Source organism: Bos javanicus, chromosome 13 (genome assembly GCF_032452875.1).
Source record: "Bos javanicus breed banteng chromosome 13, ARS-OSU_banteng_1.0, whole genome shotgun sequence".
NCBI lineage: Eukaryota > Metazoa > Chordata > Mammalia > Artiodactyla > Bovidae > Bos > Bos javanicus.
The window spans coordinates 16196160-16206809 of record NC_083880.1 but is presented as its reverse complement, the minus strand read 5'-3'; the positions used below and the strand labels follow the sequence as shown (position 1 = coordinate 16206809).

Genomic DNA, 10650 nt, shown 5'->3' with positions numbered 1-10650 from the left:
TTACCACCAGTGCCTCCAAACTGAATTAAAGGGTGAACATGTACAAAAGGGCAATGCCAGGATGAGGGTGTGAATAGTCGAATTTTATGAAAGGAATTTCTTCTTCTCTATATTTATAGATGTAGAGATTCCTAGAGCTGGAACTTACAGAATAATTAGTAGATGGGTAGATTCCAAGAGTTGTGTGATTTCCTATAATCTTAAATAAAATATCATATGCACTTTAATGTATGTGTTTTCTAGGGACAATATGCATATATTTCATCAGATTCTCAGAGGAACGGATGACTCCCCAAAAGTTCAGAGTCACTGATTCAGACCAATCTTATTCTTAATCTCTGGCCCTTTCTAGACAACAAGCACACACCTTATTGTCTTCCTAGCTTCTGGTACAGTCTGGAGCCTGGCAGAAGTTTTGGGGTTCTGCCCCTTGTTCTTCTGGTCTCTCCAGAGTGATCTGGACGTGGGGAATTAAAGGCAGTGGGAAAAAGAAATGAAAATCAATAAATGTCAATCTGTGAAAGCACTGAGATTGGGGTGGCTTATATAGATGCTAAGTTTACAGATAGATTCCAGAGTCCGCCTCTGTGATACCCCAAGAGCTGACCTGTGGAGGAGATGTTGTTATAAGAAGCTCGTCATCAGATGTTGTCACCAGGACTAGTGTGAAATCTCCAAAGAGCTCACAGGTGCAGTTCAGTGGTGGTCCTTCCAGTACCTGCCATAGGAGATGCTGCAAATACACTGTTCGCTTTTCCCACCAAGTTCTCACTAGATAATTAGGCGATGGGCCTGGGTTTTGGAGGCTCTACTCTGCTCTACGCCAGGCAGTCAGCATACATAATCTTATATCCACCAATCCTCTCTGAGAAGAACCCCGCTCCTCACCCATTGGCTCCGACTTGTATGAGGTACTACGCCTCAGTGGCGGAACTTGGAACAGGACGTGGGTCTTCTGAGTCTGTCATAAATATTCTTTCCTCTTCACCTTTGGTCTCTATACTTGGAACAACCAAAAAAAAATGGTTTTGAGCATATTCTCTCAAAGAATGTTTCTATTTTATTTCTAAATCATATGCATATGATTTACAAATAAATCATATTTACATATATATATACATATTCAAGTTACTTATAAAATATATATATACACATGTAGTATTAGAGACATGGCAGACTATCAGCCATTCTGAAAGGAGCAGCCGTATTCTGCTAGTCTTGAAAGGATGGGGCCTCAGAAATTAGGAAGAAATTAGTCTCCCCCACTGCTTCATTTAAAGGATTCAGTTCAGTCAGTTCAGTTGCTCAGTTGTGTCTGACTCTTTGTGACCCCATGGACTGCAGCATGCTAGGCTTCCCTGTCCATAACCAACTCCCAGAACCTACTCAAACTCATGTGCATTGAGTCAGTGATGCCATCCAACCATCTCATCCTCTGTTGTCCCCTTCTCCTCCTGCCTTCAATCTTTCCTGGCATCAGGGTCTTTTCAAATGAGTCAGTTCTTCTCATCAGGTGGCCAAAATATTGGAGTTTCAGCTTCAACATCAGTTCTTCCAGTGAATATTCAGGACTGATTTCCTTTTGGATGGACTGGTTGGATCTCCTTGCAGTCCAAGGGACTCTCAAGAGTTTTCTCTGATACCACAGTTCAAAAGCATCAATTCTTCAGTGCTCCACTTTCTTTATAGTCCAACTCTCACATCCATACATGACTACTGGAAAAATCATAGCCTCGACTAGATGGACCTTTGTTGGCAAAGTAATGTCTCCCCTTTTTAATACGCTATCTAGATTGGTCATAGCTTTTCTTTAAGGAGCAAGCGTCTTTTAATTTCATGGCTGCAATCGCCAACTGCAGTGATTTTGGAGCCCCCCAAAATAAAGTCTGTCACTGTTTCCACTGTTTCCCCATCTATTTCCCATGAAGTGATGGGCCCGGATGCCATGATCTTAGTTTTCCAAATGTTGAGTTTTAAGCCAACATTTTCACTCTCCCCTTTCACTTTCATCAAGAGGCTCTTTAGTTCTTCTTCACTTCTGGCATAAGGATAATGTCATCTGCATATCTGAGGTTATTAATATTCAAAGGATTAAGCACAACTTTATTGGAGGACATATGTACAAATTCTTAATGGCCTTTCATTATTCATGGCACATATCTAATTTTTCCCATTTACTCATAATTGTCCTCTTTATAAATTAGTGACTAAATTTGAATAAAAGTCAATTAACATGCTCTTAGGGCTTCCCAGGTGGTGTAGTGGTAAAGAATCCACCTGCCAATGGAGGAGACACAAGAGATGCAGGTTGGATTCCTAGGTCAGGAAGATCCCCTGGAGTAGGAAATGGCAACCCATTCCAGTATTCTTGCTTGGAAAATTCCATGGACAGAGGAGCCTGGTGAGCTACAGTCCAAAATGTCACAAAAAGTTGGACAACTGAGCACAGCACAGCAGCAGTATTATCATCACATGTATCATACATATTACATTATATTATCCTGTGTAAATATATGTATTGACATGTAAATATCATATGTATATTACAAAATAGATGCAGAGAGAAATTTGAAAGACATGAACTAAAATTTAATAATGGGCTAGTTGTTGAAGGTACAAAAATTGTATTCTTACTATAAGCAACTATTGCTAAAATTCTAGGAAGTATAATATTACTAAATGTCATTATTTTTGAAAAATTTGGTTAAACACTCATGACTGAACAATCTAGAATTCACTGTTGTCCAATTTACAAAATTAATAGTTTACTAAATTCAGCCTATTCCCAAATGTGGCCTTAATAGGCTGTTGTAACCCAGGTGGAGGAAGTAATTTTTTCATGCACCAAATCTTCTGTTTTCAGTCCCTTCCTTCAAGCATACAAAAACTTGTTGAAATTCAGATGATACACTTTCCTCTTTGCAGATGTTTTCATTTAGTAACCAGAAGGTGCTGCATTTTTCTGTTTTCAACAAATTGGTTCAAAATGCTCTGCAACTCTTCTGCTTAAAATTTTCAAACTGACTAGAACATTGTTTTCAAGTTTTTTAAGTATAAAAATATGAAAATCTTTGCAAGTGATTCATTTAAACCATTTGCCTCAAAAAAAAAAAAGTCACATGATGATAGTAACATTTCCTAAGACCCATTTTCAAAATTCTTTCTCTATAGCACGAGCTTCTTCCAGAAAGCTCTTGTTTTTTTCCCCCATGTTTTTAATAAGTTGCATTGACCACAGAGGATGAGATGTTGGATGGCATCACCAACTCAATAGACATGAGCTTGAGCAAACTCTGGGAGCTAGTGAAGGACAAAGAAGTCTGGTTGGCTGCAGTCCATGGGGTTGCAAAGAGTCAAGCATGATCTAGCAATTGAACAACAACAGCAACACCGACCGCAGAGGGATGAATTAAGTGCACCTAGCAATGGCACCCCACTCCAGTACTCTTGCCTGGAAAATCCCATGGACGGAGGAGCCTGGTGGGCTGCAGTCCATGGGGTCGCTAAGAGTAGGACATGACTAGGAGACTTCACTTTCACTTTTCACTTTTCACTTTCATGCATTGGAGAAGGAAATGGCAACCCACTCCAGTGTTCTTGCCTGGAGAGTCCCAGGGATAGGGGAGCCTGGTGGGCTACCATCTATGGGGTCACACAGAGTTGGACATGACTGAAGGGACTTAGCATAGCATAGTAGCATAGTATTGCTCAGTAGCATACTCCAAAAGCCACTTTTCATCATAAGAAAAGTCAACAACTTGGAGCTCTTGTCTTCTTTGCAAAAGAAAAAAAAATGCAATTCATCTTTCTGTTCCCAACTGTTTTAACACTTGGCCACAAAATAAGCAGTAAACCTTTGGATGGTAAAAAAGATATTCGTGGTCACTCCCTATCTTTACAAAGTATGTTAAATAGTCTGCTGCTAAGTCGCTTCAGTCATGTCCGACTCTGTGCGACCCCAGAGATGACAGCCCACCAGGCCCCAGGCAAGAACACTGGAGTGGGTTGCCATTTCCTTCTCCAATGCATGAAAGTGAAAAGTGAAAGTGAAGTCACTCAGTCGTGTCCGACTCCTAGCGACCCCATGGACTGCAGACCACCAGGCTCCTCTGTCCATGGGATTTTCCAGGCAAGAGTACTGGAGTGGGGTGCCATTGCCTTCTCCATTAAATAGTCTACTATTTAAAATGTGGAAATGGGAGACTTCCCTTGTGGTCCAGTGGTTAAGACTCTGCCTTCCGATGCAGGAGGTGGGGGTTTGATCCCTATTTGGGGAACTGAGATCTCACATGCTGTGGGGTGCTGTCAACAATTAAAAAATAAAATAAAAATTGTTTGAAATAAATAAAATGTGGAAATGCAGTAAACCACTTTCCCAGGCATGAATCAACTGATTATTCCCAAACATGCAGAAAGCAAGCACAGGAGGAATAAGACCCAGCATAACACCTGGTCTTAACTCAGAAACCATCAAACCACATGACTTGCAGATCAAATGTGATTGTGTACATTAAACATTATGGAAAGGTGAATTTTCTTCATTTCTTTTTGGTATAAACAGCATTAAAATTTTTCTTCCCACATGCTAATGAGTTCCTTAAACCCTCATTTAGAATTTGCCCTTGTCCTCTGAAAGCTCCCATGCACCACCTCCCTCCACCCTCCCAGAACCCCAGTGAACAGTGATCTTGCCCATTCTCTGGGCATCACATTTATACCCTACACTCTGTCATGATTTTTGTCAGCTTCCCTCATCCAGCACAGATGTTTTTATCATCCTTTCCCTGGAAGGTATCATGCATGCTGTTTATTTATAGCTAATCTCCTTTTAAAGTGTGAGTATCTACATTTTAGAATAAGAACACCTTATAAATCAAGAAGCAAAAACAGGGTAACAGCTTTTCAGAGAATCTCCAATAAACTTTTGAAATTTTCACCCCATTTTCCAAAGGTCAGAGTGTAATTTAAAAGAAGAATGGAAGGGTTGCAATAAAGTAGCAGCTGTGTAGAATGAATACCTTTCTCTGTACCCACTAAACCATGATTCATATAAAGCAAAGGTCTCTTGAACTAATGAATAGCTGTGAAAGTTAAAGATCTGTGCAGAGAATAATATGTAGGTGCAGGGCACAGACTTCTGGCATTACAACCACACTATAATTGAGCTCCTGGCTGGCAAAAAACACCTTTGAAGACCGATTATCTCTGTTTACCCATAGAACAATGAAAGTTTGTTGAAGCCTATTTCCAATCATTTGCTTTTTCCACTAAACTAGAATTCCTCCAGTGCAGCCCAGGATGTGGGCAGAGAGCTTTTCAGTTCTGCACAGGGACTCAGAGACCCTAGTCCTGGTCTGATGGGGTTGGGAGGAGGTTATGTTTAGGGCTGAAGTTCTGATCAGATGGTCAGAAATTCTAACCCTTTCCTGACACTATCCATTCACTTTACAATAAAACACAAGTCTCTTTTTAAAATCCATTTGCTCATCTATAAAAGCCCCTGCTTTTTACTGCTCATTCACTCTGATATTGATAAATAATTCTCTAGGCTGCTTACTGATGGTGCCCACCCAATCAATGATTTCCAATCTGTGGTCACATGTATGTTCAAATGTATAAAAGACACAGCAAAACCACAGTATTTACACAATTCATTTTTTAACTGATTGCCAGAAACACAGAGCCCCGGGAAGTGGGAACCATTTGTGAATCAAGAGTATTTTGCTTGCAGTGGAGGGAGTGGTTCCAGGGCCCTAGAGTCTGCACTTCCTGAAAATTCCCTACTGAAGAGTTTGCTCAGAGTAGAGATTTATTCAGTGAGCTGAACTATTCGTGTCTTTAGAGTCACAAAGAACGTAGCACAATGAACATCTGGTGTACTTCATACAAAGCTTACCTCCTTCCTTTGTTTCTTTAGCAAACAGATTGCATGTAATTATATCTAGGACAGAAACATCACTTCCTAAAGCTCAGAATTAAAAGTCAGCAACTTGGGACTTCCCTGGCAGTCGAGTGGTTAAGACTTTGCCTTCCAATGCACCGGGTGTGGGGTTCCATCCCTAGTCAGGGAGCTAAGATTCCACATGCCTCACGGTCAAAAACCTGAAACATAAAACAGAAGCAATAAAGACTTTAAAAATGGTCCGCATCAAAAAAAAAAAAAAATCATTTTAAAAGAAGTCAGTAACTTACTATCTGGGGCTTCCCAGGTGTTGCAGTGGTAAAGAACCCTCCTGCCAATGCAGGAGACGCAGAAGGCGGTTCAGTCCCTGGGTTGGGAAGATCCCCTGGAGGAGGAAATGGCAACCCACTCCAGTATTCTTGCCTGGGACATTCCAGGGACAGGGGAGCCTGGTGAGCTACACAGTCCATGGGGTCGCAAAAGAGTCAGACACAACTGAGCAGCTGAGAATGAACACAACTTATTGTTTATTAACCACCTACACTTTCACAATATATGAAATGATTCTTAGAGGGTAAGGCACAAATGCCCTAAAAACACTATTAAGGAGAAACCTTGTCTTTAAGGATTTTAGAGCTGGTAAGATATCATTCAGATGAAGCTCTTCATTCTACAAGTGTGAGAACGAAAGTCCAGAGAGGTGATGTGTCATTCTCAAGGTCAGCCGGTAGTGATGGCACCAAGATACTGGCCCAATGGGGGCTCACCTGTGTCCTGTTACCTTCACCGCGGTGCTTTCTGATTGGCCAGAAACATAGGCGTACGTGATCTAAACCTATGAACTAACAACAAAAATTATACCAAGAATTTAGAAAAACTATTTCATTGCATTCTCCTCTACCACACACATGATGGAAAGTGAATTCCATCCGCTGCTATTTATGTTTGAAAATCCACTCTTCTGTTTCACAATCTCACTGAACTATTTCTGGCTCCTGGCAAGTTTGACACAAATCCCGGCTCCAGGGATCAGAGAACTTGGTGGGAGAAAGGACCCCAACCCACGAAGAGCTATGCGACTCAGACATTCAATCTGATGAGGAGGCTGGTGACACAGCCCCATCCGTTTTGCTAAGTGCATTTCTTCTCCTTTTTCAAAGCCCTGCTCAGTGATGGTCCTGCCTCAGCAGCGACTTTTCCAACCACATTATTATTTCACTATTATCTGTTTCATGTCATGCTAACATAACTAGGAGTGGAGATGGTCTTCTCTAGTCACACCCAATTTCTCCTTATTTTATCTTCCTGGTGAAGTGAAAGTCACTCAGTCCTGTTCGGACTATACAGTCCATGGAATTCTCCAGGCCAGAATACTGGAGTGGGGAGCCTTTCCCTTCTCCAGGGCAATCTTCCAAATCCAGCGATCAATCCCAGGTCTCCCACATTGCAGGCGGATTCTTTACCAGCTGAGCCAGAAGGGAAGCCCAAGAATACTGGAGTGGGTTGCCGATCCCTTCTCCAGTGGATCTTTCCAACCCAGGAATCAAACCGGGGTTTCCTGCATTGCAGGCAGATTCTTTACCAACTAAGCTATCTTCTGGGAAGAGAGACTTATTTCAGGTCCCCATTCATTCATCACTAGACACAGACTTAATTTTTTTTTTCTTTATGGAGAAAATATGCTTTATTCTTATGATTTAGCTGACTGGGATTAGCAGTTTATTTTTTGAAGTTTATTTTTATTTACTTATTATGAATTAATTTTTATTGGAGTATAGTTGCTTTATAGTATTGTGTTAGCTTCTACTGCATGATAAAATGAATCATTACACATATAACGTATACCATGCATACACACATACCCCCTCTCTTTTGGATTTCCCTCCCATTCAGGTCACCGCAGAGCACTGAGTAGAGTTCTCTGTGTTGTACGGTAAGTTCCCACCAACTGTATACACAGCATTGATGCTGTGTGTGTGTCACTACCAATCTCCCAATTCCTCCCACCCCCGCTTTCCTCTAGGTATCCATATGTTTGTTTTCTATGTATGCAGACACAGACTTTAAAATGACCTGCAAGTTTTCTGACAGGCTTATATCTGTAACACCAGAAAGTTGATATTACACGTGTGGAAGAGTGACCCGTGAAATTAGGTCAACAGTAAATGAGTTTCCGTGACGGGGAGTTCTTTTTGTCAGCAAATATTTGCTGAACACCTACGTGTGCTAAGCTGTGTGGCTACAGAAATCCAGACAGCTTTCAGGATCTCTAGAATCCACTCTCCTTGGGAGGGAAGCTGAAGAGAGATTGCAGGGTGACAAGGGAGATTAATGAAGGACCAAAGAAACAGAGTCGGGGGCCTCTGGGGCCAGCTGGGAGAAGTCAGTGAAATAAATCTAACCTGGAGTGGGTGGGCAGAGATGACCTTCGAGCTGTTATCTGATAGCTAGGCAGAGAAAAGACAGGGGCAACGACGTCAAATAATGAGCAGCTTCAACAGTGCTAGAGGAGATCGCAGGAGCTAAGAGTTCAGGCGGATGGGGTGTGGCAGGTCAGGCAGGGGAAGCCGAAACTTCCTCCTGTAGCTTCTCTTCCACAGAGCTCTTAGCTCCCGAACACCAGAGATGACTGGATATGTTTCATCTGTCTGCCCAAAATTGATTTTAGAATTCCTGGACATCTTTGAAATTCAGCTCACATTCACTTAGGTTTTCCACCTCTTTCCCAAAGACACGGCCTATCAGTGCCTGTGTCTTTGGCACCAGTGTTTAGAATATCGCCCTCAGACTCAAAGCCTCTAAAGCACCATCAGCAGAGCACAGCACGGAACATGAGAGGCATCCTTTCCCAGTGAAGAACTTGAAGGAGGTCTTATCCATCGCCTTCATTTTTTTTTAATTGATTTATTTTATTATTTTTTAATTAATTTATTTTAATTGGAGGCTAATTACAATATTGTAGTGGATTTTGCCATAAATTGACATGAATCAGCTATGGGTTTACATGTGTTCCCCATCCTGAACCCCACCTGCCACCTCCCTTCTCATCCCACCCCTCAGGGTCATCCCAGTGCACCAGCCCTGAGCACCCTGTCTCATGCATCGAACCTGGACTGGCGATCTATTTCGCAGATGATAATACACATGTTTCAGTACTATTCTCTCAAATCATCCCACCCTCGCCTTCTCCCACAGAGTCCAAAACTCTGTTCTTTACATCTGTGTCTCTTTTGCTGTCTCACATATAGGGTCATTGTTACCATCTTTCTAAATTCCATATATATGCATTAATATACCGTATTGGTGTTTTTCTTTCTAACTTACTTCACTCTGTATAATAGGCTCCAGTTTCATCCACCTCATTAGAACTGATTCAAATGTATTCTTTTTAATAGTTGAATAATATTCCATTGTGTATATGCACCACAGCTTTCTTATCCATTTGTCTGCCGATGGACATCCAGGTTGCTTCCATGTCCTGGCTATTATAAACAGTGCTGCGATGAACATTGGGGTACACGTGTCTCTTTCAATTCTGGTTTCCTCAGTGTGTATGCCCAGCAGTGGGTCATATGGCAGTTCTATTTCTAGTTTTTTAAGGAATCTCCACACTTTTCTCCATAGTGACTATACTAGCTTGCATTCCCACCAACAGTGTTAAGAGGGTTCCCTTTTCTCCACACCCTCTCCAGGATTTATTGCTTGTAGACTTTTTGATGGCAGCCATTCTGATTGATGTGAAATGGTACCTCATTGTGGTTTTGATTTGCATTTCTCTGATAATGAGTGATGCTGAGCATCTTTTCATGTGTTTCTTAGCCAAATGTCTGTTTAGTTCTTTGGCCCATTTTTTGATTGGGTCATTTATTTTTCTGGAATTGAGCTGCATGAGCTGCTTGTGTATTTTTGAGATGAATTCTTTGTCAGTTGCTTTGTTTGCTAGTATTTTCTCCGTTCTGAAGGCTGTCTTTTCACCTTGCTTATAGTTTCCTCCATTGTGCAAAAGCTTTTAAGTTTAATTAGGTTTCATCTGTTTATTTTTGTTTTTATTTCCATTACTCTGGGAGATGGGTCATAGAGGATCTTGCTGTGATTTATGTCCGAGAGTGTTTTGCCTATGTTTTCTTCTAGGAGTTTTATAGTTTCTGGTCTTACATTTAGATCTTTAATCCATTTTGAGTTTATTTTTGTGTATGGTGTTAGAAAGTGTTCTAGTTTCATTCTTTTACAAGTGGTTGACCAATTTTCGTAGCACCACTTGTTAAAGAGATTGTCTTTTCTCCATCGTATATTCTTGCCTCCTTTATCAAAGATAAGTTGTCCATAGGTGCATGGATTTATCTCTGGGCTTTCTATTTTGCTCCAAAAATCTGGAACGCTTCATGAATTTGCATGTCATCCTTGCACAGGAGCCATGCTAATCTTCTCTGTATCATTCCAATTTTAGTATATGTGCTGCCAAAGCGAACACCATCACCTTCTTAATGAAAAGTGATTTCCCATTTTGAAGAAGGTCCTTCCACTTATAGAAAATCTTTCTCTCTTAAACTGTTCTTCTTACAATAGCTAGCAAGACAGCATTATTGGTGGGTTTGTTTCTGTGTTTTGTCTTTGGAACTCTGAATGGCCCTAAAAATATAGCTTATCTTCAACAGTTCAATGGGAGAAAAGGGGGTATGGGTGGTTCACAGAATTAAAAGTATATGAACATATTTATGGATTTCCCAGGCGGTGCTAGTGGTAAAGAA

General features: G+C 41.1%; 1 non-coding gene across 1 annotated transcript; it reads right to left on the bottom strand.

Moving 5' to 3' along the window:
• Positions 1–10266: 10266 nt before the first annotated feature.
• On the bottom strand, positions 10267–10373 carry LOC133259962 (U6 spliceosomal RNA). The gene has a single exon (XR_009740626.1). It is a non-coding gene; the product is annotated as a U6 spliceosomal RNA (small nuclear RNA).
• Positions 10374–10650: the final 277 nt, after the last annotated feature.